Consider the following 26,538-nt stretch of genomic DNA (forward strand, 5'->3'; position numbering starts at 1 on the left):
TAATGTATATTATTTCAATTTTGACATATGGGTGTCACATTTCATATATTTTGCAGCGAAACAATCAAAAGTTATTTTTAAAACATATATTATTAAAAAGTCATGATTAGAATATTAGTATATCATTTTATTATTTGATGTCAATCTAACACAAGATAATCTAAAAGCCCATGAATTTAAAGGATCAGAATAGCCAGAGTTATGCCAAAAACATTATTTTTCTATAAATCTCTTCGGATCATAACAATGAAAATGTGCTGAAAGTCCACAAAATCTAAGTTTAATATAAAGAAAATACTTCCAAGTTTGAAAGATACATAGAAATAACAAAAATTAGCGTAGATAGCTCATATATACTACCCTTTTAGACTCATAAGTTAGTTTTTGGCTGAAAATCTAACTGGTCCTAGTTTCGGTTGGATTATGGAAACATTTCAGTTTAAGGGTTTTGGGTGAAATTCAAATCATAGCCTTTGTACTTTACTGTCTTCTCCCATCGCAGCCTTCTTCCTATGATCAGCCTCTATATAGCAAAATTTGTGATACACCGCTCGTGTTTAATTCCGAACATCTTACAGTTCAAACTTTTAAACAAAAAATAGATAGATTGAACATCCTTACAGTATCAAGGGAATTTGTTCTCACCGAAACTTTGTTCCTTTTTTACTTTTAAAGTACCACTCAAATTGCTTCATTGATTCCAACATGGTTCCAAAACTGGGCCCAGGCAGCCACCTACGTGCTCTCTCTGATGGTGACGCCTCATGGGCACCTTGCATAGGTCTAGGCAATCTATATTCTATACAGATGCTAGTACTTGGCAGCCTTCCAAGCCTTACATGCCCACTTAGGCCAGACAGCCGAGATACATTTTTCAGCAGGTTTAATGGGTCCGACCCACTTGCAGACAGTGGTGCCAGTTTTTTCAGCAATTGCAGCATGTGACACCTACATTTGTCAGTATCTTCCCCTCCTTAGTTCTTCTCCCTCTTCCCCCTTTTATCCTTTTGAACAATAGCCATTGCGGCAAGGTGATAGTAGTTTTAGCATCCATTTTCCATTCATTTCTTTCTTATTTCCTTCTCCTTCTCCCCCTTCACCATATAGTAAATCTTTTTGCACTTTCTTTTGCCTGGAATCTTGGTGATTATTAACTCAACTTCAAGAAGAGTAGTAGGATTGCTCTACCAACTCCATACAGTTTCAATCCTTCCACTATCATTTGCTACAATCCCACCATCTCTTGCTTTGACTCGTATTATAGGAAACTTTCAAATTAACTTTCCTCCAACCTTTAAAATTCCAGGTTTAGCATTTATTTTTGTTGGGATTACATCTTCTAAACTCTAAAATTTCTTTCATGACCTTCTTAAAATATTTGATGAACCATATGCTCCTTAAAACCAAGTCATTGCTAAGCACCCAAATTTTCTAAAAAGTAAAACCTAGAATAGAAGTACACTTAGATACTTGTTTCTTTCTAGAAGTACACTTAGATACTTCTTTCTCTGACTCTGCAATGAATTTCTTGAACCAGAAGCCTTCCTTAGCAGCTTCAGAGGCGGCGATGTATTCAGCTTCTATAGTAGAATCAGCAATGATCGGTTGTTTAGAACTCTTCCAATTCACCGTACCACCATTGCACAAGAACACATATCCAGATGTTGACTTCCTGTCATCGACATCAGTCATGAAGTCTGAATCTGTGTACCCTTCTACCTTTAACTCTGATGATCCTCCAAAAACCAAGAATAAATCTTTAGTTCTTCTTAAGTACTTAAGAATATTCTTCACAGCTGTCCAGTATTCTTCACCTGGATTCGACTGATATCTGCTTGTGACACTCACAGCAAGAGCTATATCAGGTCGTGTACATAGCATGGCATACATGAGGCTTCCTATTGCCGATGCATAGGGAATCTTGCTCATGCGTTGAATCTCTTCAGATGTGTTGGGGCACATCTTCTTGGAGAGATGAATTCCATGCCTAAGGGGTAAGAGACCCCTCTTGGAGAGATGAATTCCAAGCATCCTTTTAGATCTATCTCTATGGACCTTTATTCCCAAAATATAGGATGCTTCCCCAAGGTCTTTCATGGAGAACTCTTTTGACAACCAGATCTTGATCGAGGTTAGTATGGAAATATCATTCCCTATCAGGAGGATGTCGTCCACGTACAGTACAAGAAATACGACAGCACTCCCACTAACCTTTTTGTAAACACACGGTTCCTCTTCGTTTTTGATGAAATCAAACGTTTTGATTGCGTCATCGAAACGAGTGTTCCAACTCCGAGATGCTTGTTTTGGTCCATAGATGGACCTTTGCAGCTTGCAGACCTTGTGATCTCCATCACTGGAAGTGAAACCCAAAGGCTGTTCCATATAGATATCTTCATCAAGATATCCATTCAGGAAAGCAGTTTTCACATCCATCTGCCAGATTTCATAATCATGAAATGCTGCAATGGCAAGCAATGTTCGGATGGATTTTAGCATGGCTACAGGTGAAAAGGTCTCCTGATAGTCAATGCCTTCGCGCTGACTATACCCTTTCGCCACAAGCTTTGCCTTATAGGTCTCTACCTCTCCACCGAACCTATCTTCCTTTTGTAGATCCATTTGCATCCAATAGGTACAATACCTTCTGGTGGGTCTACTAAGGTCCAGACTTGGTTGGAATGCATGGAGTCTAACTCTGACTTCATAGCTTCCAACCATTTCTCGGAATCGATATCAGATATCGCCTCGTTGTAGGTTTTGGGATCCTGTATGTGATCCCTATCTCCCACTAGGAATATTTCCTCGGTATCCTCTTCTAGTATACCTAAGTATCTATCGGGAGGATGGGAGACCCTACTAGATCTACGAGGTGGTCGAGGGACATCGTGTACTGGCTCTGTATGAATGGGTTCAATAGGATCCATGACTCGTTGCTTTTCAGAGACTTTCTCTTCAAGCTCAATTTTCCTCCCACTGCCTCTATCAAGGATAAACTGATTTTCCAAGAAGATGGCATGACGGCTCACAAACACATTGTGATCCTCTGAGACGTAAAAATTGTATCCTAATGACTCTTTAGGATATCCTATAAAACGAGCACTTATGGTCCTAGCCTCTAGTTTGTCTGCCTGTAGTCTCTTGACGTGGGCCGGACATCCCCAAATCTTGAGATGACCAAGACTTGGTTTCTTACCATGCCATATCTCATACGGTGTGGTAGGAACGGATTTAGAGGGAACTCTATTCAATAAATAAATCGCTGTGAGTAAGGCATCTTCCCAAAGGAACATAGGTAAATCAGTGAAGCTCATCATGGATCTGACCATATCCAATAGGGTCCGATTCCTCCTCTCTGACACCCCGTTGAGTTGAGGTGTACCCGGAGGTGTCCACTGTGAGACTATGCCATTTTCTTTGAGATAGTCCCGGAATTCCCCACTAAGGTATTCTCCTCCTCGATCTGATCGAAGAGCCTTAAGAGGTTTTCCAGTTTGTTTTTCTACTTCATTCTTGAACTCTTTGAACTTTTCAAAAGATTCAGACTTGTGTCTCATAAGATACACATACCCATACCGTGAATAATCATCGGTAAAGGTAATGAAGTAAGAATAACGTCCCCTGGCTAGCACATCGAATGGGCCACATACATCTGTATGTACTAAGATAAGTATTTCAGTGGTCCTCTCCCCATGTCCTACAAAGGGCAATCTAGCCATTTTTCCTTGAAGACAGGACTCGCAAACTGGATATGACTCGGAAGTCAATGAGCCTAAAAGCCCATCTTTATCCATTTTGTTCATTCTGTCCTCTCCAATATGGCCAAGCCTGAGGTGCCACAAATATCATTGGTTTATCTCATCCCTGAATCTTTTGGATCCTTTGGCACTCACTTCTTGCTCGGTAACATTCACAGATACATCCATATGTAAATGATAGAGACTGTCGATCATGAAACCACGTGCAACTATTTTATTTCTGAAATAAATAGAACAGCAGTCTTTGTCAAAAGTAAAAACATGACCTTCCTGTGCTAGACATGAAACAGAAATCAAATTTCTGCTAGCAGCAGGTACATAATAGCAGTCTCTAAGTAATAAACTAAATCCAAACGGTAGTCGCAGATAGTAGGTGCCCACAGCCACAGCAGCAACTTTTGCCCCGTTGCCAACCCGAAGGGTTACCGCACCTTCCGCCAGCCTTCTACTTTCCTTTAGACCCTGCATGGTAGTGCACAAATGAGCACTAGAACCAGAATCTATAACCCAACTAGAAGTAGAAGAAACCGTTAGATTAGTTTCAATAATGAGCAAGTCTATACCTTCTGAAGGTATGTCACCTTTCTTGTTCTTCAGGCTCTCGAGGTATGAAGGACAGTTTCTCTTCCAGTGGCCGTCGACATTGCAGTGGAAACATTTTCCTTTGTCGTTAGCCTTTTTCTTTTGAACTTCCTTTTTTGGCTTCTTGTCTTTCTTCTGCCTCTTAGCAGGCTTCTTTTTCTTCCAAGTAGACTTTCTCTTGGAACAGAAGTCATCTCAGCAGCAAGGACATTGCCCCTTGAACTTTTCAAGGCTCCCTCAGCAGTTACCAACATGTTTATCAGTTCAGTCTTAGTGCATTCAATCTTATTCATGTGGTAGTTTACTATAAACTGACCAAATGAATCAGAAAGTGACTGTAGGATCAAATCTACTTGCAATTCCTTGTGCATGTCCATACCGAGCTTCTCAAGCTCCTCTAGATCCTTGATCATAGTCAGACCATGATCATGGACAGACTGCCCCTCGCGCATCTTCGCTTTGAAAAGCCTCTTGGACACTTCAAAACGAGCTGTGCGATTCTGCTCACCATACAACTCTTGCAGGTGTGCCAGTATGTCCCTAGCAGTCTTCATATTTTCATGCTGGCATTGGAGTTCATTAGACATGGATGCCATCATATAGCACTTGACTCTAATGTCATCATCCATCCACTTTTGATGCATCTGACGCTGAACATCAGTAAGACGTGTTGGTAGTGTGGGGCTATCAGAATCGAGTATGTAGCCTATTTTCTCACAGTCCAAAACAATTTTGAGGTTTCTTAGCCAGTCCTTGTAATTGGTTCCGGTCAGTCGGTTGGTCTCAAGAATACGGGTCAAAGGGTTTGAAGCTGACATTGTATCTGCAGAGAGTAAAGATTCTAGTTAGACTTTTGTACTTGATCCTAATCTGTTCTAAGATCTTTTAGAACAAATGTAACTCCCACTATTTTCTCGAATTCCTCACACTCCCCTGGTAGGAAAACGGAAATCCTACGCGACTAGGGTTTCTAGTAGGTACTGCGGTCTCACCAATCTACATGGCACCTCACCTAACAGTTATTGGTGACACATAGATGGATGAGTGTACAATTCTTGTACAATGCTTCTCAAGCATATTGCAGTGCAACTTGGTCTCTAAGCCATGAAGACCTCACCTAACAGTTATTGGTCCCATTTCTTAGTTAAGTCAGACCCACCGTATAACCGTAGAAATAAAGTCGTCATTGGGTCCTCACCTAACAGTTATTGGTGCCCAACCCCACCTTTACCCTACAACATCTCATGTCTATAGAGAGGTCCAGCCCCCCGATGCAACTTGACCACTGTGTCCAGCCGAGACAAATCAACATCAGAAAGACCTTAGCAGCTCTACTACAGTGGAAGACCTATTGACTTAATATTGGTTAATCAGGTCTTAGTGTTTGCAACTTGAGCTCTGCATAAGAGGTAATCGAACAATTGGCCAGGTAAGCAGGTGGGAGGCTCCCCTTACTCAGAGAGTAAGGTCCTAATTAAGTAACCACCTTTCATGCTTTCCTAGACACCAATTAGATCAATTAATCTAATATGACTTGCTCATGTCGGTTCACTCTCGACTTGATTGAGGAGGTTTTTGATTTAGGTCTCAATTGGGTTTGCTACATCACATGTAAACCTATCTACCCGACTCACATTCACATCACATGCAAACGGCACATTGCAAGCAGTTATAATCGCAGCAATAATTAAAGCTAAACTTTAAATAGGTGATGATCATGGATTCTAGTTAGGTCGTATTACAAGCACATGCACGTCAATCGATCAACTGGTCTTCAACTCTTGAATTGGTTCCAAGCCTCCTTGATTCGATCCTTGATCAACTCTTGATCCAATCGCCATCAACCGCTTAGATCACCTGTTCATCTCATGTCTAGTCTTCAACTTGATCGTTGACGTACATCACATCACACAAATACAACCAGATGTAAAACAAAAATAAAAATAAATTACATCTCCTTTTAGGAGGCACGCAGGCCTCTCAAAATATCAAATAAGATGCATGCAAGCATCTGAAAAATTACATGACATTGCAGATCACATCGCAGGTCATTACATTTGATACCAAAAGGGTTTGAATCCTATGATCATCACCATATGCAACAATTATAATTTTCAGATCTGAAAACTAACTGATTATATCATGACATAGGTTGCTGATCATGCTAATCATGATTCTAAACTTTGTAATCTCATTAACAACGCAATTAGAATCTTCATTTTATCACATAAAAATCAGCATGCAAAAATCAGCACCCTTGAAAAATCTGCATGCAGAAATTTTCAGCATGCATCATCATTCAATTTTCAGATCTAATAATCCTTTAGATAATTAATTCTTACCTTAATCTACGAAGCCTAGGCTCTGATACCACTGTTGGGAACCCGCCCATGCCGCTGATATTTCAAAAAAAATCAGATGGCAGCGGAATCGGCATGAGCGGGATCGACGTTCATCGCATGAACATTGTTTCATGAACCGTTCGTAGTTAGGCAAGAATTAAAAACTTTTAAATTCATTAGAAGATCAGATCTTCACCTTGTGCGGGTAGATGATCACCGCAAACTGAAGTTCGTGGTCTAGGATGAAGGTTCGCTTGAAGCCGTTCAAGTGTCCGGCCTCTACGGGTATCCACACGAAGCAGTGATCCGATCAAAGCTCTCTTGTCTTCCCGGGGTGCTAGCTCCCTTGCAAAGACTTCTTTTGATGGCTTATTTCCTCCCTTTCAATCAACCCTTGATTGTGCTTGGGAGGAGGAAGAAGAAGGATGAACTCAAGGAAGAAGAACACAGCCTTTCTTTTCCCTGCGTTGGAAGAAGGATTGGAGGAAGAGGAGGCGGACAAGGCTCTCTTCTTTTCTTCTTCTTGTTGGCGGCTGAACCAAAGGAAAGGGAGAGGGTGGCGGCAGCAAGGAGAGGAGAGAGCACTTCTTCTATGCCCTAGGTGCCGCCCACAAGTCCCTTTTTATAGACATGTGGAGCTCCTAACATTTAGGAGCTCTTGATGTCTTTCCTAAGAGGGGGCGCCGTCTCTTCTCCCTTCTCCACGTGGAAAGGGGAGGGGCTTATCCCCTTCCTCATGGTAAACCCTAATCCATATTAGGTAGGGATTGGAATGCCCTAATGTGGTCAAGCCCTAATCCAATTAGGCTTAGCCCAAGGGTGAACCAATTTGGATCCAATTTAGGTAAGTCCTAATCCAATTAGAACTTAAATCAATTTTGACTCAATTGAACTCTTCAATCCTAATCCAATTAGGAGTCTTATTGATTCATTAGATTAATAATTAATTGTGACTTAAGAAACCCTAATCCAAATTGGGACATATTTAATTTTAGTCCTAATCCAATTAGGACTCTATTTGAATCCGAAGTCCTAATCCGATTAGGACTCTAGGAATCCTACTCCAAGTAGGAATCCAATTTTGATTCAAAACTCCTAATCTCATTAGGATTGCAAGAATCCTATTCCAAGTAGGAATCCCAGTCCTACTCCAACTAGGATTTCCAGTCCTAATCCAATTAGGACTCTAGGAATCCTACTCGAAGTAGGACTCTTGTTTCAAGTCCAATTAATTAATTCCCTTTCCTTCTTCAACTTCTTATCAATCGAATTGATTACTCGTGATTCATAAACACTTTTCAACCATCGGATCGGTCAATACTTCTAGTGTGTGTGACCCCATAGGTTCTATTCTGACTGGTAGTGAGATATATTGTGATCTCTATCACTATATCATTGAAAACTCCTTTCAATGGGTTGGAACGATTCCAACTCAACTCATTAGGGTTTATCGATCATCGAGATAATCCCTGTGAGTCCCACCATCCACCAGTGACACCTAGCAGCATGTAGTGGCTACCCAGCAGAATGGAATGATGAACCTCTAGGTGCAGTTAACGTGTGATACAGTCCTACTATCATGGATCCCTACAAGACGGAGGTCATGGACAACTCGTCAAACTCCATCGTCTGTCATATGTCAAGATTTATTCGACTCGAGTTCGATAGTGGAAAACTCTTTCTCCACTTTATATTACTGCCCTGGCCAAGGTCTTAGAACTCAGTCTAACAAATCACATAGGATCACTCCTCTTCTATCAAGGTCGATAGATTCCTTGTAGGTGCATACACTACTCCTACAGTGAACCTACTGCAGCCAATCTACACTGCATGGACCCATATGGCTAGAGACCATGTATGTGTGCAGTCAAACTACAATAACCTCACTGTGAGTAGCCGAAGCACCGCAGGTCAAAGGACCAGTCACACTACTGCAACATCAAGCAAGTCACTGACGAGTGGATAGACATCCAAGTGACTTCTTGTCTTGGTCACGCTCAGTACCCTTGTTCTCTAACAAGCACCTGCACTATCACTTCAGTGTCCCTACACTGTGGACTCAAGTCTCGTCCATCCAGAAGGAAAGTGATCTGTGCACTGATCGGATCGATCACCATCCTCGTGATGATCCATTGATCAGGAGCATTTAGAAATTAATCACCAATGATACATGGCTCAAATTCTCAACTCTTGAGAATATGCATCATCATCTTATTAATTTTTTGGATGATTCATAGACACATAAATAATATGAATGAAAAGATGCCTTTTATTTATTCAATAATAAATAGTCAAGTACAAAATTATGTCCCTAGAATTAACAATGTGTCAGCCAGATTGGCTTCTAGGGCATACATCTAACAGTATCGATCCATAGGGATTGGGATATAGTTGTTTTCTTAAAAATAAAATATTTAAAAGGAAGAGTTTGTAAAGAAAATTAAACTAAGGAATTTAATAAAGAAAATGCAATTAAAATGATATCAGTTTGAGGGAACCTAGGGCAAGGAATTCACCACTAACTTCAGAACAATGATTAATTATATTTTAATTTATTCTTGGATAAACATGTAAATTGGCTACAAGCCTAATAAGCATCTGAATAAAATTTCACAAAAGTAATTTAGGCATAGTCAATCTTCAGTTAGCATGAAATGTCTACCCTAATCTAAGGTGGCAGCACATCGCATCTTCCTTAAGCATGAACTATCTTATTTTTACTTCAATGATCATGAAGAACAGCTGTATAAACTTCACATTTAAAATCACAGAAATTAAACGTGAGATAAAAGAAGATATCGATTAAAAATCATAAGTTCATACAACCCCAAGAATAGAAATAAAAAAAATACAAAATCCTTATCCTTTTGCTAGGGCTGCATCCAGCCCTAGTGAAAAGCTTAGGCTTCCATGCAGTGGTGGACGGCAGCAGCAGCACAGCAGTGGGCTCCCATTCCTTCCCTCATTATTTCTTCCTTTGGGAAATATTCCCAAAACACCCGAAGTCTTCTCCCTCCTTTTATTTCCGTGGGACTTGGCCTGTGAAGAGCTTAAGGATGGATCGGAAGAGAAGAATGGAATGGAAGAGAAGAAGAATGCCCCCTCCTTCACATCTGGTTCCCTTTTATAGGCTGCCGGCTCCTCTTATCTCATCACGTCGTGGGAAGATAAGAGCCAAGAAACTGACACGGGTGAGACGAGTAGATGATTTGATTCGGGCGCTGGAAGCAAAGGTTGCTTAATCTGATCCTCACGGGCACTTCGGAATCCACTGATGCTCGAAATGAAGCTTCCAGTTCTGTTTCCGTGAAGTCTGGGAAGTAATGAGCTGCTGCCGTTTCACCGCAGAGGAGATGCGTATCAGAGTTGTTGGGAGCGAATGGAAGAAAAAATGGCACGGGATGCTAAGATTTGGTTGGTTGGCTTCATTCGGAAGAGGTGATCCAGGAGACAGTTTATGGAATCAGTCTAAAATGATGGGAGGAAGTTGGGACTCGTTGGATTCATCATGGTTGGGTGGATAGGCTGGCACTCTGTTTGAAACAGGGGATACGTGAGTGGACATGATCCGGAGAAGAATGGGAAAGACGTTGGGAGGAATTGAGAAGATAAGGATGATAGTTTTGAAGCAGGGGAGAATGCATTCGGACGTTGGGATGCTTGACGAGCGAGATGAAGACTGGATCAACATGACGTGAGGCTGGATATGGCACGGGATGCGGAAGAAGCTATGATCCGGTTCTAACATGTGAAGCTTGGGAATCTAGTTGGGATAAAGATTGGTTGGTTTGGGAGGAAGTTTGGATTCAGCTGGGTCTTGGTTCCGAACGGGAGAAGATCACGAACGGGATGTGGGCTGCGGAGGACGTGGATCATGCACGCGTGAGCTTCTTCCGTGATGCTCGGCATGACTGGAAGACAGGGAATTCGGATGATGGTTGAGAGGAAACCGTGGACTACGTTGGGATGCTCATGGGATAATGATGAGAAGAGATGGAGTCAATCCGGAAGTTGGGAGGAAGGAACTCGGGATGAGCGTGATTCGGAATGGGATATGGCTGGGAGCGCATGGGAGCTGTCCGTGAAGAAAGGGAATGGTTGGATAGTTGGGATCTCTGTTCTTCCGTGGTGGATGCAGGGGATTGGAGTTTATCCGGGTTGTATTTGGACGTGGAGATCACATGGGATCCGGCTTTGGGATCCGTGCAACTAAGATAGTATGCTTTGAGATCTGAAAAACAAATAATTGAAGGGATTTTATTGTTTTTGAGATTAAAATTGGATTATGTGGAAAAAGAGTTGGAACGAGTGGGAAGAAAATTAGGTAACTGAATCAGAGGGTCTTGATTTGCGGGGTGCATGCGATTTGGGTTCAGAGATCATCCTAAATCAATTCGACTTGACCTGCATCCATTAGACTCAACCAATAATAAAAAGAATCAAACTTGAATAATTTATTTAAAATGAAAGGATGAAGGAAAACACATTTTTTTAGTTAAATTTATAAAATATGTGAATTAAAATAATGATAAGTGCTATGAATAAGATATTATTTTATGCATTATTTAGCACTTATCACACCCCCCAACCTACATTTTGCTAGTCCTCGAGCAAAATAAAAAACTAACTCACTTTCGCAGGAATCGCGATTGCATTTACCGTATGCAATAAGACTTTAAACCCCTAGGTGGCCCTAGTGGACGAGTTTTGTCTCATGAGGGTTTCCGGCTCAGATACCCACAAACTGTTGTCTCTACTCAAAGAGTTTATTGTTTTATAAAATCTAATTTCAAATGCATAAGTGCTAGAATTTCAAAATCACACAAAGTTTTAATTACAAAGTCAGCCCAAAGTCTAGGTCAAAATGCAATTCAAGTTAAGGTCATTAAGTTTCCGTTAGGGAGTTGTAAGATTTTTTTATACTTGGGTGCTCGGTGATATCTGGACCGTACACAAGCTAAGGCTTTAGATCCCCAAAATACTGCTAAAGCTAGTAGTTTCCAAGAATTGGTCAGATATGACCTAATCACTGATTCAAAAATCATCCTACCTTGCAGGATTTCGAGAGTTGTGGATGTTTACTTTAATACCTCATGGGCTTTATCTGTAATATTCCAGTTTACTCGAATTTTTACAACGACGGCTTTCACACTATCGTCTTTTTCGAGGTCAATATTATTTTTTCTTCTTTTTTTTTATTTATAAATAATTTATGCATTTTTACTCTTGTAATGATTCCTCCGTGTAGCGAGCATTCAGTCAACACTCCCACACCAGATGGCATAAGGTGTTGGGCATCAAGACTCCCCTACGGACCTATGCTCGGGTTCCTCATACAAGCCCGCTGACCTTTGACAATAGGTAGCCCTTTTCGATGTACCTGACTAAATTCACTCTTTTTTTCTCTTTTTTTTTTTTGATAATAGTGAATTAGATAGGTATGATTCATCAGGACTCAAGGTTGCTACCAGACTTAACAACATAATGTTGAACCTAACCCTTAGAAGTGCAGGCCATGTGTGTTGTGAAATTTCAAAGTAAAAATTATCTTACAACTCGCTAAAAGAACTTTTAATAAAAAGAACTCAAATTGTCTTACTCCTGACTAGTCATTGGGCTTTTTAGATTTTATATACTTCGTGTGTTTATTATTTCAGCACTAAAGCATAAAAATTAGTTTTTTTTTTTGAGATATACTCAAAAATGCAAAAATGCGAAAAATTTCTTCAAAAATTCGAATCCTATACCTCCAACCTAGATCAGACATTGTCCTCAATGTTTTTTTTAAAATTATATTATATTATAATAATTTTTTTGTTATTTTATTTTGGACGAAAATATGATGCATATGGAGGATAGAAGCATTGTACCTTAGTTGCATCAGTAATATGAGGATTCCTGAAAAAAATACGATAAAAAAATGTGCAAAAATAATCTATGGAAATTGGGTTGCCTCCCAACAAGCGCTAAGTTTAACGTCTTCAGCCAGACGCAGTGCTTCCTTAATCATATCATACCAGGTTTATGCCGAGTTCTCCAAAGAAGAAAATTTGTGAGAAACTGACTATCGGGCACAGAGTTGACTGCTTCTATGGCCTTGTCTATATCAAAGTCAAAATGGGCCAAGCATGTTTTCAGAGGGTCATCTGTTAAAATATAAGGAAAGGCTTCTTCTGCAAGATCGTCCATTTTATCTATTAGGAAGCACTCAACTTCCTTTGCGGGTTGATCAGAGGCATGAAATATATTTAACTTGACCTTCATATTCCCAAAGGATATATTCATCACCCCAGTTATACAATTTATACTTGCATTGGCTGTAGCTAAAAAGGGACGCCCAAGGATCACGGGGATTTGTTTCTTAGGATTAGGCTCATGTTCCATATCAAGAACGATAAAATCTACTGAAAAATAGAATTTGTCTACCTTGACAAGAACATCTTCAATTATCCCACGTGGTGTTTTTACAGATCGATCAGCCAATTGAAGGGATACCGAGGTTGGTTTTAACTCACCTAACCCAAGTTTCTCGTAAACTGAGTAAGGTAAAAGGTTGACACTTGCCCCTAGATCTAAGAGTGCTCGATCAATAAAATTACTTCCTAAGACACAGGAGATGGTGGGAGCACCAGGATCTTTGAATTTCGGAGGGGTGTTGTGTTGGAGGATGGAGCTCACTTGTTCAGTTAGGAAGACCTTTTTAGGCACATGTGTCCTAGATTTTCGTTTCTGTGTACAAAGGTCTTTGAGAAATTTGGCATAAGATGGAACTTGTCTAATAGCATCAAGAAGTGGGAGGTTGATTTTGACTTGTTTGAAAACCTCCATCATCTCCTCTAGTGAAGTTCCCTTTTTGCCAAAGGGAGAGGGTGAATTGAGAGCATCAGAAAATGGGACCTTTGGAATGTGAGTTGTGGCAGATGGTGGATTAGCTGAAGAAGAAGAAGATTTTGGATTTTCATGTGATATATTTCTCTCATCTTCTTTACCTTCCTTATTGTTACCCTCCCCAATCTTATTGTCTACTACACGTCCACTCCTTAGGGTAGTCAAAGCATTGGCTTGTTCATGATGAATTGTATTTAGTTGATTTTCTTGAGCCATGTATTGTCCCCTAGGATTACTCACTGGTTGGCTTGGAAGCTTTTCTTCCTCTCGCTTGTTCAGTGCATTAGCTAGTTGCCCCATTTAGGATTCTAGCTTGGCGATGGATTGCGTGTGAGAGTGCACCAATTGTGTAATGGTTTCCAAACCTTGAAGGGAGGTCAACACTTTCTCCTCAAAGGCTGTGTTTCTATAGGGTGGAGGAGGCGTGTGTTGAAATTGAATCGAAGGACGGTAGGGATTAACATTCTGGAATGGTTGAAAGTTTTGGGAATAAGGCTGGGAGGTATTGGAAGTCTGCTGCTTCCAAGAGAAATTTGGATGGTTGCGCCATCCCGGGTTATAAGTGTTAGAATATGGATCATTACCCGGTCTAGGCTGTGTTTGAGCAACATTGATGTGTTCTTGCACGAGTTCGGGGAATTGGGATGCTGAGGGGCACTCATGAATAGGGTGGGATGGGCTAGAACAGATAGCACACACTTGTGCTTGGGAAGAGTTAACGACATGTCCTCCCATCATCGGTTGGTCAATCTTATGGGACAATGCATCTACCTTGCTAGACAGGTCCATAGAATGACTTATTTCACAAATGGTCCCTTTTCTTTGAGAACTCGGGGGTGCTTGACGAGAACAGGAAGCATGGTGGAGGGAGTTTTTATTAAGATTTTCAAATAATTCCCATGCTTCATGCTCATTTTTAAGCATGAAAGTTCCCCCACAAAAAGCATCAACCATCTGACGGTTTCGATCAGACAATCCGTCATAAAAGCATTGCACTAATTGCCACTTGGGTATCTGATGATGTGGGCATTTACGGATTAGGTCCCGAAATCTCTCCCAAGTTTCATGAAATTCTTCTCCATCGGTTTGGGAGAAGCTTGTGATGGCACGTCTAAACTGGTTCGTTCTTCCTATGGAAAAGTATTTTTTAAGAAATTCTTGTTGCATTTGATCCTGTTGCCCAGATACACAACCCAAGAGGGGGGGGTGAATTGGGTTTTAAAAGAATTATTACAATTATTTGATTTGTGAAATTCTAATTAACACTTTTTGCAAGTTGATTAATTAGATGCTATGTGCTGTGAATGAGATGAAAGTAAGAGAGAGACACAAACAATCACAAACATAAAGATTTTATAGTGGTTCGGAGCTAACCCTTGCTCCTACGTCCACTCCCCAAGCCTCACTTGGAAATTCACTATAACCCCTCGGATTACAGCCGGTTGTTTTACAAGCTCACAACCAAACTTGTTGTTTTACGAGGTCACAACGAACTCGGTCGGTTTTCCCAGGCTCACCGACTAGAACCACCCCGATTGTTTTTCCGGGATCACAATCGAACCCTTACACCGTTGGTTTCAACCTAGGCTCACCAACAAACCTATATACCCTTGATTCAATCAGGGATTGAATCAAGTAAGAACCAAAAGGAAAGAACAAAGACAAACAGAAGAATAAAGCTTCTAAAAAGCAGATATACAGCGATATAACTAAAAGAAGAGTTGAGAGCCCTCAAACACGTTTATGATGAAGTATGGGAGGGCTTTTTGAACTCTGGGTCTCCTCTTGAATATCTTGAAGACTTGGAGGCTGGAGGAGACTTCTTTAAAGCTGGGAAGAGTCGGTTGAATGGAGTTAATGGCGCTCTTCCTTCTTTTCCGTTGAAAATCAGTTTGCAGATGAAGGATTCTTGTTTTCTTTGAGTGGAATGTTACTTCTCTACATTGCTACAGTCCTCTGTGGCTATTTAAGCCATTCCCCACGAAAACTAGCCGTTAGACTCACTTTACTAGCCGTTCTGCACACTCTGCACATCCTGACAATGTGTCCGTTGGGGTCGGAGTCGACTCGCGCGATCTGGAGTCGACTCGGCTGTAGCAGGAGTCGACTCATGCTTTTCTGGAGTCGGCTCGGCAACTGTTCTGGATTTGAATTAAAGTGAGCTTCTCGACTGGGAGTCGACTCGACTTAACCCGGAGTCGACTCGCCAAAACCTGGAGCTGACCTGGCAATTTTGGAGTTGGCTCATCCCATGGAATCCATAGAGCTATTCTTCAACTTGGCTCACTCGAGTCGACTCAGAAATTCTGGGAGTCGACTCGGCGCTCAGAGCCCGAACTCCCGATCTTCTGTCTTATGGCTCGTCCAGTCTTGGAGTCGACTCGAACTGTTCCGGAGTCGACTCGGCTCTCAGTTTCCGAAACACAGCCTTCTGTCTTTTTGGTGTAGCGCTGCCTTGGAGTCGACTCGAGCTGTCTTGGAGTCGACTCGCGTCTCAGAGACAACAATTCTGTCTTCTGTCTTTTTGGGGTCGCGCTGTCTCGGAGTCGACTCGGGCTTTGCGGGAGTAGACTCGGATCTTAGTGTCCGAAAACTGCTCTCTGACTTTTGCCTTGTATAGCACTGAGAGTCGACTCTCGCTTTCTTTGGAGTCGACCTGCCAACCATCGGAGTCGACTCGCGTTCCTCCGGAGTCGACTCGGCTCTCAGGGTCGAGAATTGCTCTCTGACTTTTTATCTGTAATTCCCTGGAGTCGACTCATACTACTCAGGAGTCGACTCGGCAAACATCAGAGTCGACTCGCGCTCTTCAGGAGTCGACTCGCCGACAGGTTTTGAATTGAGTCTTTCTGTTCATCTGTCTGTTCTCAGTCGGAGTCGACTCATAACGTTCCGGAGTCGACTCGAGCCTGTGCCAGTGCTTCTGATACGCCTGGAGTCGACTCGTAATATCCCGGAGTCGACTCGAGTCTCAGACTTTGGTTCAACTTGACTTCTTAACTTATCCAAAATATCTTGAACCAAGTCTAGACGCACTTAACCATAAATTTATAAGATTTTCACTGAAACACTAGATTGAATTCATTAGTAAACATAAGATATACTCAAATGCTTTGATCTCATCAAAATCAAATAGGGTTATGATCAATCACTCCACAGATCCCAGGAACGAATTGAATTAGCCTCTAAAGAATTCAACCATTGCTTGGCTCTGTCTTTAAGGAAGAAGGAGAATAATCTAAGTTTCAGAGCATCATCAGTGAAGTTCTGAATCTTGACAGTGGTGCAAATCTCAAAAAATTCATCTAGGTGTTTATATGGGTCTTCGTTGGTGAGCCCATAAAAAGATGGGAGCATTTGGATCACACTAGATTTTATTTCATATTGTACAGCTGCTACTTCAGGTAATCGAATGCAAGATGGAGAAGTGTAAATAGTGGGAGTAAAGTACTCCCTCAGGAGTTTGGGTTGTTCTTCAGCCATCTCAGGAGGTGGAGCAGATCCTATGGTTCTATAGGTACGGATTTCGGCTCGAAGGGTCCTAATAGAACGCTCTATTTCAGGGTCAAAAGGTACTAATTCCGGAGATCTGGAACGACACCCTAACATACACTAAAGCTCTTCTAATCAGTCAAGTGCAGTCAAGCATGCATTAAAAGAAAAACACATCAATTCCTTATGTTTGCCCTAAAATCACTAGACAGCTCCTAACTGGTTTGAAGAGGGCACCTAAGCCTCCAATCCTGTCTAATGAACTGAGTTGACCAGGTAAGCTCCCAGGTAAGTGGGGGGGTCATGATGCGTTGCAAAGGTCCCACTTAAAAACCACTTGCCTCGAACAGATGAACTGTCTCCCTTGGGACAAAGCTTGCCTAGATATCAACTGAGCCACAGAGCGAAATTGGTGCAACTTTCGGTGATCTTCGTCCTATTGAGCTCGAATGTCCCTAGGGGCCAACGTCTAATTGATTTTAATTAACGTGATAGCTATGTGAGAATTGATTCACCTAATTTGGGCAAGAATCTGGTGATGAAATCCAGTTCTTATCTTGTTGGGGTGATTGCCCTTACTATGTGCGGATTAATTGGTGTATGTGTATCAAGCATGCATTCACACTTTTACTGAAATTAAAATCAAACAATCACCACAATATTTCAGGCTAATTGGAAATCAATTTAAATAAGAAAGGTTCAGATGTTACCAAAGGGAATTTCCCCAGCAATTTTTTTTATTTTAAAGCAAACCTCTACAACATTCCTTTTGATTGTCCCAGATGCTCTCTTCGATTCCTGATCAAATCATACAAAAAGAAAAACCAAAAATTAGTAAGAGAGAAAAAGGGGATAAGTAAAGTAATAAAAATAGAAAATATTTTTATTTTATTTTAGATATATATTATTATTATTATTTTATTTTTATTTTTTTTAAAATTTTTTTATAAAAAGAAAAACAACTATGCTAACAATCCCCGGCAACGACGCCAAAAATTGATAGTCAACTTTAAAGACCACGCAATAGCACGTATCTGGTAGGATAGTGATTACGGATATCGATCCACAGGGATTGGGATATAGTTGTTTTCTTAAAAATAAAAATATTTAAAAGGAAGAGTTTGTGAAGAAAATTAAACTAAGAAATTTAATAAAGAAAATGCAATTAAAATGATATCAGTTTGAGGGAACCTAGGGCAAGGAATTCACCACTAACATCAGAACAAGGATTAATTATATTTTAATTTATTCTTGGATAAAAATGCAAATTGGCTACAAGCCTAATAAACATCTGAATAAAATTTCACAAAAGTAATTTAGGCATAGTCCATCTTCAGTTAGCATGAAATGTCTACCCTAATCTAAGGTGGCAGCACATCGCATCTTCCTTAAGCATGAACTATCTTATTTTTACTTCAATGATCATGAAGAACAGCTGTATAAACTTCACATTTAAAATCACAGAAATTAAACGTGAGATAAAAGAAGATATCCATTAAAAACCATAAGTTCATACAACCCCAAGAATAGAAATAAAAAAAATACAAAATCCTTATCCTTTTGCTAGGGCTGCATCCAGCCCTACTGAAAAGCTTAGGCTTCCATGCAGTGGTGGACGGCAGCAGCAGCACAGCAGCGGGCTCCCATTCCTTCCCTCATTATTTCTTCCTTTGGGAAATATTCCCAAAACACCCGAAGTCTTCTCCCTCCTTTTATTTCCGTGGGACTTGGCCTGTGAAGAGCTTAAGGATGGATCGGAAGAGAAGAATGGAATGGAAGAGAAGAAGAATGCCCCCTCCTTCACATCTGGTTCCCTTTTATAGGCTGCCGGCTCCTCTTATCTCATCACGTCGTGGGAAGATAAGAGCCAAGAAACTGACACGGGTGAGACGAGTAGATGATTTGATTCGGGCGCTGGAAGCAAAGGTTGCTTAATCTGATCCTCACGGGCACTTCGGAATCCACTGATGCTCGAAATGAAGCTCCCAGTTCTGTTTCCGTGAAGTCTGGGAAGTAATGAGCTGCTGCCGTTTCACCGCAGAGGAGATGCGTATCAGATTTGTTGGGAGCGAATGGAAGAAAAAATGGCACGGGATGCTAAGATTTGGTTGGTTGGCTTCATTCGGAAGAGGTGATCCAGGAGATAGTTTATGGAATCAGTCTAAAATGATGGGAGGAAGTTGGGACTCGTTGGATTCATCATGGTTGGGTGGATAGGCTGGCACTCTGTTTGAAACAGGGGATACGTGAGTGGACATGATCCGGAGAAGAATGGGAAAGACGTTGGGAGGAACTGAGAAGATAAGGATGATAGTTTTGAAGCAGGGGAGAATGCATTCGGACGTTGGGATGCTTGACGAGCGAGATGAAGACTGAATCAACATGACGTGAGGCTGGATATGGCACGGGATGCGGAAGAAGCTATGATCCGGTTCTAACATGTGAAGCTTGGGAATCTAGTTGGGATAAAGATTGGTTGGTTTGGGAGGAAGTTTGGATTCAGCTGGGTCTTGGTTCCGAACGGGAGAAGATCACGAACGGGATGTGGGCTGCGGAGGACGTGGATCATGCACGCGTGAGCTTCTTCCGTGATGCTCAGCATGACTGGAAAACAGGGAATTCGGATGATGGTTGAGAGGAAACCGTGGACTAAGTTGGGATGCTCATGGGATAAGGATGAGAAGAGATGGAGTCAATCCGGAAGTTGGGAGGAAGGAACTCGGGATGAGCGTGATTCGGAATGGGATATGGCTGGGAGCGCATGGGAGCTGTCCGTGAAGAAAGGGAATGGTTGGATAGTTGGGATCTCTGTTCTTCCGTGGCGGATGCAGGGGATTGGAGTTTATCCGGGTTGTATTTGGACGTGGAGATCACATGGGATCCGGCTTTGGGATCCGGCTTTGGGATCCGTGCAACTAAGATGGTATGCTTTGAGATCTGAGAAACAAATAATTGAAGGGATTTTATTGTTTTTGAGATTAAAATTGGATTATGTGGAAAAAGAGTTGGAACGAGTGGGAAGAAAATTAGGTAACTGAATCAGAGGGTCTTGATTTGCGGGGTGCATGCGATTTGGGTTCAGAGATCATCCTAAATCAATTCGACTTGACCTGCATCCATTAGACTCAACCAATAATAAAAAGAATCAAACTTGAATAATTTATTTAAAATGAAAGGATGAAGGAAAACATATTTTTTTAGTTAAATTTATAAAATATGTGAATTAAAATAATGATAAGTGCTATGAATAAGATATTAGTTTATCCATTATTTAGCACTCATCAGCAATCAGTCAATCACATTGACTATTTTACCTCTAGACGATTTTCAATCGTCAATCAGCCATTTGATCAATGTAGAAACTTCTAAGCGTGTGATCTCACAGGTTCGAACCTAAGCCGGTAGTACAAGAACACATTTTGCACTAATCGAAGTAACCATCTAGCAATGGAACCCGATGACCGGATAGGCCGAATAGATGCAAAGCAACATTCTAGAACTTATGGACTATGATTACCGCATAATTCATCTTCTTGACCAGAAAATGCCCAGGGTGGGTTCAGAGTCTGTCTACCCTGAAACGATCCATCCGGAAATATGTTTCAATTCAATAAGTCAAGTGATAGAGATTTGACTTTCCTTGGCCAGGGTACTACTTAATTGAAAACACAAGGCATTCATCCTTATTCCTAAGGGAGGTCAATCCCATCTTGATCTGCAACTGACTACCACAAGTACTTGACTGGATCCAGAAATCTTCCGTCGCTGGATTAGAAATTCAGGTAGTCCGGCACCAAAGTACAGTGAGTTGCTTGCAAGCGACCGGTTGCAATCTCAGATCTAAAGGATACATATACCCATATCCACTCGGAACAACTCTTGACAAGAGAGAGTCCGTCAATTGGTCACGTTCAGTGAACGTACACTACCATTCACCCGTATATCATATTAGTATCTCTATACTCTTTGGTTTGGAAGACAACCAACAAATATGATACACAATGGCCTACGCCCGATAATACTATCGTCCTTTTAATAGTATATTATACGGTCATGAACATTTAAGGACTTGTGTGACAAAATCATATTTCATTACACAAAGCAGTCCTAAGAACTTCATCACATCGGAGTTTGTGAAGATGTTCTGGTGATGAATAAATACCATGTTATTTATAATTGATTCAAATACATTTACAATCAACAATTGATTGGATTTAGGACACAATTCCCAACATCAATATGCTAGTGTTTTGGCTTTTAGGTGTTCGAATTTCAAATTCTAGGCATCCAGGCATTTGAGGCTTAGAATGAAGAGTTTTGATGTTCTCATTCCTTGGCTCTGATCAAGTTTTTGACATATATATGCTCTCACACCACTTTCTACCATCCATACCGAATCTGAAATTTTGTGCCCTCAAAATTGCCCACATTCTTGTGAAATAGTCTGACAAAATTCTAGTACTCGAATGCTAACTTAGGTATCCAAACCTTCAAACACTAGTCATTTGACATCTAATATGATATTCAAATTTTCAATTTTGGTGCACTCAGAGTTTTTCATGATTTCATGGGATGATGTAATGGCATTCAAGTTCTTGGATGAAAGAGGTTGGATGTTTAGATGTTTAGATGCTAGGGTTTTGACAGCAAAGCCTTCGTATCTCATATGCTTCGATTGCACTAATTTTTAAAATTTGAACAGAGAATAGAGCTTATCTAATCCCCTAAAGCCTCTATAAATAGCCTACAAATAGCCTTCCACTCCTCCCCTCTTGGGAGTAAAGAGGCAAATGGTTAGTCACTCTCCAATACTCCATTCCTATTCTTTTTAGACTCTTGGGAGACTCTCAAAGGATCGTGCTACAATGCCAAGAGGGCCGAACTATAAAGAAGGCCTATTTTCTATTGGTGGGTCAAGTGAGGTACATGGGCTTTATCTTTATCTAAGCTAGACTCTATAGGCCTTCACTCTCTCTCTCTCTCTCTCTCTCTCTCTTCTTTTCAATTTCTCTTCATATGTATATCTTATTCACACCTCCCATGCAAGCATTAGAATAGGACATTTCGTCTACCTATAATATTTTTTAAAAAGGGACAAAGTGTGTCTTATGTTCTATTCCTCCTCCACCATCCCTTATGCCTTTGTAGTCTAATATTGGATCAACTTCTTTTCTTTTGCAACCATTTCCTCAAAGATCTCTGTGCTGAGCATGCTTTGACTCAAGGAGAAATAACCCACATCGATGACTACTGCAATTGACATATGCATCTTGACAATCAACAATTGACTGGCAATCACACATTTTAGTAGAGTAAGGCCTTGCACTAGAATCGGAGTATCATATAAGACCCAACATTCCATCAAGCACGAAGGGCTACATACCGATCTCTATAGATGCCATGGCAATCATGGTGGCACACTCGAAATTTGCTCATGGGAATAGTTATACCATTCTAAACTTTCACATCTTTCTCGCGTAAGCATATATATGTAGCTTAGTAACTTTTATTTGTCTATTTAATTTGGGGTTAAGCTTGGGTTATATCTAGATTGAGACCAAAAAGGGAGGACTCATGAAAATAGGCAATATTAGTGTAACCATCTCTCAAGTTGGATAATATTAGTGTGACTATCCCAAGTTTCCTCTAGTCTCAACTGGATGAACCCATACCCTTCTTCCTAGATTTACTAACTTTGTAAGCACCCACCCTACTCCTAAGGACCCTATTGAAAGTGGGATATACTCTAAAAGCTCTCTGCATATTTAATATACTCGAGAAATTATGTCTATCTCCTCTTATAGTCATGTTTAATATAAGATATGTGTCATACATTGACTATAAAGCCAGAAAAGAGACTATGAGCATTAAGGGATAAATCCAAGTGGATGAGTGTTATCCGTAAGGAGGATTGGATAGATCTACATATTTGAAACTCACTTATAACTAATGGGTGAGATTAGGCATTATACCTATAAGGTTGCCGAGGTAGAGAGTGACAAAGTAGAGTTTCTTCTTCACCATGGTCAGACCTTGCACTTACAATACGCATGTGATATTACGTTGAGTGGTCAACAATGGTAATCCATGTGATGAGAGCACAAAAGTGTGATCTACACATCGCTTAAATTAGTAAATTGCTAACAAATAATGATAAAAGTGCTGTATTAATATTATATTTTTGTGGGGTGCAGGTGATCGTAAATTAAAGCTAAAACGCGTATTGGGTCCAAAAAGATGCATCACCACATGTGACCAGCCAACTGTATTGGTCAATCCCAGTTGCATACTAGAAGGAGGTCAAGTTCAGCCGTCCACTTCGTCGCAGCTTTATTCTTCTGCAAGCCGGCATTTATCCCATGTGTCCACCCACATGGAAGAAACGAGCATCCTCCGTGTCCCAGCTTCCACCCAGCATCCTGCATCATCTGAATCCTAGCGTCCCGAGCCCAACATCCAGCCGTCCGTGGCGATTATCCCACGACCAAGGCACTGCTCCCAGCTCCATCTCCTCCTTCAGTTCGCAAGCATCCGCATTGGATCTGTCCGCGTGCAATCTCCCGGATTCCCAGCACTCGTCCGTGCCCCATCTCCCGCGCTCGATCCAGTCATCCGAATCCGAAGCGCCAGCAGTCCAATCATCCCACGATCAGCCTTCCTCCCAGCCGAGATTAGCGTCCAAGCCTTCCGTGATGGAACAGCAGTGGATTCCGGACTCGCAATCATCCTAGCATCTCGTTCTTCAGCCAATTCAGCATCCAGATCAACGTCCGCGAGCATCCCGCATCTCTTCTCCTGCGTATGGATCTTCCAAGCCTCACCCATCCGCTTCTTTCGCTTCCGCGTCCATCTGAGTTCCAGCAAAGATCCTTTTCTTCCGCGCCTCCCAGCATCCCAACAAGCCTGTTGAGATTTCCCTTCGGAAGGGGGTCTAGACCAATGTGCCGGTGCTCGTTATCCGGCTTTCGTGTGTCGATCTTTTGGTTTGAGCAGCAAACGGGGTGTCCCAAATCTCCCGCGATGCAAGCGATCGCAATCAACTCCCGAGCGTCTCTGTGCATCCATTTGAAGAAGATCAGGATCCCACGTATCTCAGGCGCTTCATGTTCAGCGTCCGCATGTAATATTCCGAATCCCAGCCGTGTGAAGGTATTCATCCCATGCGCGTAACAGAGGGAATGGAGGGATGAAGTTGTATGGGAGTATATATATATATCATCATCTTCCTCGGAAGAGTAGTCCTCATTCGAAGAAAACAGAGCTTCAGCCGTTTTGGAAAGAAAAAAAGAGAGAGGAAGAAACAGGGCATCCCCTGATTTTTTTCCGAAAAAAAAAGAAAAAAAAATTGAGGATGATAATGTTATTTTGATGATTAACACAACTATTGAGGCCATATCAAATTAGAAATGCAAATTAACTTGATACATCATTGATAAATGGCACACCCTCGATACACTCATGATACATTAGGATTATATGGTCAAAACCACTCTCAAGATTGATAAACGACATAAAATTTGTAATAGAGAATGGTAGAAAGCTCAAGAATTCATTTTGACAAAGTTTCACGTTAAAAATACCTAAAAGGGCAATTCAGTAATTTCTACTGTTAAGGGTATGAAACTTTATTGTGCCATGCATCATAATTTGCTTGGAATATCATATTGTTGTTTCAATGTGCATAACTAACCTTCAAAGTACAGAAAAATATGGTTAGAGTCGACCCCAATTAGTTTGGAGTCGACCCCGATACGTTTGGCACGCCTTTGGAACACTTGGCACAAAGTAGGAGTCGACCCTAGAAGAGGTGGAGTCGATCCCGGCACATCAAGAAACATTCTGGCACATTCTAGCACTTATGGCACGGATGAACAGTACTTGGGTCGACCCAAGTGAAAGTTGAGTCGACCCCATCCTCAAGCCTCAAGAAAACAAGTCTCTGGAATCCCTGAGAGGGTCGACCCTAACTGAACTTGAGTAGACCCCACCTTGAGTCGACCCAACCTTGAGTCGACCCAACCTTGAGTCGACCCAAAAAGAGTTGAGTCGACCCAAGTGAAGGAAGGCTGAAATACAAGGTTCTGTATTTTCTGAGAGGGCCGACCCAAGAAAAGCTTGAGCTGACCCAAGTCTGATGAACAGTGGTTTGGGTCGACCCAAGAAAAGTTTGGGTCGACCCAAGCACGGGCAGAAGCATAACGGCTAGTTGTGCAGAAGTGCTTTTTGGACTCCCAACGGCTATAAACGGCTAGTTTCTTCAATCCAACGGTCAGGAAGGACTATTTGGAGGTTGGAGAAGTATTTAAGAGGGAGTATTCATCAGAGGAAGCAAGCTTTGAAAAATACATCAAGTGCATTCAAGAGAGAACCCTAGCAAGGCAAGCTTCATTCAATTGCTTCATTCAAAGAGCCAAAAGGAAGTGGTTGAGCAGATTCCAAGAGACATTAAGAGCTCCACCAACCCTTGAAGAGTGAAGCAATCTTGACAAAGAAGAGAAGAGCCTTATTAAGGCGATAACTATATTCTAAACTCTTCTTTGTAGCTCATAATTGTTTTATTTGCTCATTTAGGAGCTTTAGTTCCTTGTTCTTTATTCTTGTTGTAAGGTTTGTTGGTAAGCCCGTAAAACCAACATTGTAGGTTGTTGGTAAGCCCGTAAAACCAACATAGGTTGTTGGTAAACCCGTAAAACCAACGTAGGTTGTTGGTAAGCCCGTAAAACCAACGTAGGTTGTTGGTAAACCCGTAAAACCAATTGTGAAGGTTTGTTGGTGAGCCCGTAAAACCAACATAGGTTTTTGGTGATCCCGAAAAATCAAAGTGTAAAGGTTTTTGGATTGTGAGCCCGGAAAACAATCCAACTGTAATCCGCGGGATTATAGTGAATTCCCAAGGGGTCGCTTGGGGAGTGGACGTAGGTGCTTAGGAGAGCACCGAACCACTATATTTCTTGTGTGTTTGCATTGTGTTTTGTCTTACTTTACTACAATTACTTACTCATCAATTAACTCGATTAAGGAATCAAAAAGTTAGAAAAACCAATTCACCCCCCCTCTTGGCTTGTCACCTTGGGCAACAAGTGGTATCAGAGCAGGTGCTCTATAATTCCTTGCCTTTTTGATTTTGACCTAACCGTCAAAGAGCCAAAGATCATGACAATTCAAATAGACAGTTTTCTAGGAGAGGGACAGTTAATTGATCGACCTCCACTATTTAATGGCATAAACTACACGCATTGGAAAGCACGCATGCGCATTTTCATTCAAGTACATGACTATGATTTATGGAGTATCATAGTCAACGGGCTACACACAAACACGAATCATGATAAGAAAATGGCTCAACAAAATGCAAAAGCCATGAATATTCTATATTGTGCATTAGATGATAGTGAACTTAATAGCATATCTTTTTGCATAACTGCTAAGGAAATCTGGAATATGCTTGAAGGTAAATATGAATGCACTAACATTTT

General features: G+C 41.2%; 1 non-coding gene across 1 annotated transcript; it reads left to right on the top strand.

Annotated features, from left to right (window-relative positions):
• Positions 1 to 14,582: 14,582 nt before the first annotated feature.
• Positions 14,583 to 14,688, top strand: LOC120108847. Its single transcript, XR_005510013.1, has one exon. It is a non-coding gene; the product is annotated as a small nucleolar RNA R71 (small nucleolar RNA).
• Positions 14,689 to 26,538: the final 11,850 nt, after the last annotated feature.

This window comes from Phoenix dactylifera, unplaced genomic scaffold (genome assembly GCF_009389715.1).
Source record: "Phoenix dactylifera cultivar Barhee BC4 unplaced genomic scaffold, palm_55x_up_171113_PBpolish2nd_filt_p 001589F, whole genome shotgun sequence".
NCBI lineage: Eukaryota > Viridiplantae > Streptophyta > Magnoliopsida > Arecales > Arecaceae > Phoenix > Phoenix dactylifera.